Consider the following 4,218-nt stretch of genomic DNA (forward strand, 5'->3'; position numbering starts at 1 on the left):
CTCTGGTGGATTAGTGCTAAGAATTGGTGCTCTAATATCAAAGGCATGCTGCTCAGATCCACCAGGTGTTTTGAGTGACATGGATAGACAGTCTCCTCCCAGGTGATAACTGTCACTGAAAACCTGCTAGAGGGTCACCTATGGGTCCGTTCTGACTCGATGACTCACAAGAACAATTAGAGTACTTATAAAGCATGCATTTAGAAGCTGAAGTTCAGCAGTGTGGGATACGCACATGTTCTCCTTTACACGTAACAATGTTAAGCTCTTTCCTAATGGTTGTAACTCCAATTTGTTCTTTTCCTCACATTTTTACAGTAAATGATACTATTGCTTCATATCTTCTTCAACATTTAGTGTTGTCACAGATTTTGCCATTAATATTTTCATAGTTAAAGCACTTTTCTATAACTGTGAAAATACATAACAATTTGTTTAAGCCAAAAGATATATTAGTAAGGTAAGCATCGGTGAAAATCAGGTGCTACTCATTTGTTTAAGCTTATTTGCTTCATTGCCCTTGAGTCAGAACTGACTCTCCAACAGGTTTTAAAGACTAAATTGCACAGAAGGAGGGTGTCCATATTTCTCCTCTGGAGCAAATGGTGAGTTCAAGGGTAGACTGTGTTGTAAGCAGAATGATTCTTTACAGACTGTGCCACCAGACGTCCTTCATTCATTGGAAGCAGATTTACTGAATGTTTGCCAGTTGCCTACTTGTGTCAAGACTATGTGAGTAAACAAAGAAAAAAGGACACTTTTAGGTGACTATAATGTATGTAAAACTAAAGCATTCAAAGGATAGTATTACTATCAAATTTTGTCTGTATTCCTCCTCTGAATTCTTTGTCTATATGTCTTAAAGGGAGCTCTCGTGGCTTCCTGTTGTTGTTAGGAGTCGTTGAGTAAAGTACAATTCACAGTGACTCTCAACAACAGATCTGAACATTGTCCTATCCTGTGCCATCATCATAATTTCTGAAATACTTGAGCTCTTTGCAGCAATCACTGTGTCAAACCATCTGGTTGAAAATCTTCCTCTCTTTTATGGACTCTCCACTATTCCAAGCATATGTCCCTCTCCAAGGAATAATCTTCCCTAACAACATACCCAATGCATGTGAGTGAGACAAAGCTTTGCCATTATTCCTCCAAGGAACACTCTGGCTGTCATTCTTTAAGACATATCTGTTCTTTTGGCAATATGTGGGATATCTCCAACATCAAAATTAAAAGGCATCAATTATTCTGTCGTTGTATTCACTGTCCAGCTCTCAGAAGCATGTAAAGTGATTGAAAGACAATGAGTGGAATCAGGTGCATCTTAATCTTCAAACTGACATCATTGATCCTCAATAATTTAGACAAGTCCCTCATGAAAAAAGATCTGAATGTGACAGAAGAGGCAGTTTAATGAGGAAGACTATTTTATGTGAATTAAAGGTTGTATAGGGATGTAGGAAAAAAGAACGGTTGGTTAGGACTAACATTACAGGGATTTAAAATGAAGAATTTGGATTTTATCCTGTAGTCAACAGTACATCAGATAAAGGATCTAAAAATATGTTTTTCTAATTTGAATTTACTCTGGAATACACGTTGGGATTTGTTGAAACTAAGTGCACACAATTAGTGTTCACAGGGTTTTCAAAAGCCTGTTATTGAGGAAGTAGATGGCCCATCCTTCTCCCTAGTCTGTCTTAATCAGGGAGGTCAGCACTCTTCCTGTATGATACCCTTGATATCCTCCCACAACTCGTCCACCAGGGATAATCCTTGTGGAATTTGACACATCAGTGGCACAAATTTCATAGCGGCTCCAAGTTATCGCAGTACAACAAACTGAAAGACAAGTGTTGTACCACTTAGAACAATGTCCTCCCCCAAAACAATTAACACCAGGTCCTGACTGATTTAAATAAGAGAACAAAGAGAGATGTCTTGGAGACAGTCAGCCAGAGTGCTATTTGGAGGTAAGAATAATGAAGCTTGGCCTCACATATTTAAAATGAGTTCTTGTGTGCCAGTTAGTGTGAGGATGGGGTAGGATAGAACAGGGTTTAGATCTTTTGTTCATAAGGTCGTTATGAGTTGTGCTCAACTTGATGGCACCTAACAACAAATATAAGTGCACATAGGAAAAAAATTCCACATTTCTAGAAAAACATTTTTTTTTCCTTCATGGAGAAAAGGAGAGTAAATCCCTCTGGAGTACCAAAAAACTGTATCTAAGGCAATCTTTAAACCAGTATTTTAAAACCCAAATTCTATTAGACTATCTTGTCTACATGGGGCAAACAAGTATATAAATGACATTCCTTAGTTCTTATATGGCATAAATTATTCTGGATATTTAATTCTACTCTAAAGCTGTGTCCTTTTACCAAATAGTTTATTGTTTTGTTTTTTAACCTCTATTCTGTGTTGTTTTAGTGTCAAACAAGATTACCTACTTTCCTAATTTGTATATAACATGAATTCCTACCAAATCCTTTTGCTCAATATTCACTGATTTGGACTCTTTGTTTACATAATCCACATAGTTTTTGGAAAGACTATGAAGATCAGCATGAAGATTCTATGTCCAGATGACGTGCGGAATGAATGAGAATCAGGCAATAGGCGGAATAACATTCAGTCTTCTGTTTCTCTTTGTACTTCTTTATAGCATGAGTTTTATGAGACTATTTTCTCATTAGAATCTAAGAATTCTCACAAGAATTTCAGTGAGGTGTCATGATTTGTAAAGATAAATGTCAAGAAAATGAAATATAATTACAAATTCTGGTAAACATATAATTAAACAGATACCAACCAACCTGCCAAAGATGTTTTCATGATCATACACTTATTCTACTATTTAAAATTTGTGATTGCCAAGCAAAACTATCAGAAGACTAGCTGCTATTTGCCAGCTGAGCACAATTAAGTTCCTTACGAAGGGGCTATTTCTGTGGTTCTTGCCCAGGAAGAAAAGAATAAAAAAAAATATACAATTGTTCTCTTATTATTATTTTTGTTGTTCTATCTGTGGACATCATTTTAATACTCATAATTCTGAAACAAAGGAACCCTGGTGATTTAGGGGATTAAATGTCGGGCTGCCAACACGATGGCCAGTGATTTGAATCCACAAGTTATACTATGAGGGAAAAAGATGGGACAGTTTGTTTTGTAAAGACTCACAGCCTTGCAAAATCAAAGAGATAATTCTACCTATGGGGTTGCTCTGAGTTAGAAATTACTGGATTGTAATAGGTATTTTGAAATAATTATCATAAATCCATTAATCTTAATTGGAATATCCATTATATAAAAACCTAGTATTGGTGGAACATAAAAATTCTGTGATAAGTATATACAAAAATGAGCAAAACACAATAAAAAAATTGGCAAAACAGTATTGAGTAGCAGTGTCAAGAAGCTGTGCTGCAATCTCAAAGACATATGGTTCGAGGCCACCAGCAGCTCTGTGAAGGAGAGGTAATCTCCTTCTGTGCGATTGACTCTGCCTCTGAAAACCCACCAGAGGATAAGCTATGAGTTGGTTCTGACTCCATGTACTCAGCAACAACAGTAGGAAACGCATTGTATTTTAGCTCAATTCTCAGTCTTTTGAGGTGCTTCTTTATTCCACTGAACAGATCCACTGTGGTTCAAAGTTAAAAATTAGGTTAAGAACACCTCCTCCATGTTCCCTTTCCTAGGAGGAAGACTCATCCTGTCTTTGGAATCCTATATTTCAGATGTATATTTTAAATGTGCTAATGGTTGGCTACCCAGTGCGGACTGAAAGTGGGGTGGATCTCCCCATTAAACAAGCGCGGAAGGAGGAGTGGCGTCCACTTCCATAATAGCTTGCCTCTGGAAACCCCATCAACCTGGAGAGAGGAAGAAAGGCACCCAAGCGTGTAGGATTCTTCTTCATAGGGTCGCTATGAGTCGCCTGCGACTCGGCGGCACTTAACAACAACAACATATTTTCAATACATCCATCTTTAATTTTTACCTAAAAAAAGAGAAAAAAAGAATTAGGGAGGGAGAAGAAGAAAATACTGTGTCACAAACTAGTCCAGAAACTTTTTTCCTATGTATAGAATACAGCATTTCTTTTGCTTATTATGTTATTGACAGGCTTTTAAAGAAAGCAGCTATTAAAATTTAAAAATATAATGAAACTAAAAGATACATAAATCTTAAAATAGGGTCGGGTTGGGC

Source organism: Elephantulus edwardii, unplaced genomic scaffold, assembly GCF_000299155.1.
Source record: "Elephantulus edwardii isolate Elephantulus edwardi_28Jun2011 unplaced genomic scaffold, EleEdw1.0 scaffold00002, whole genome shotgun sequence".
Classification (NCBI taxonomy): Eukaryota; Metazoa; Chordata; class Mammalia; order Macroscelidea; family Macroscelididae; genus Elephantulus; species Elephantulus edwardii.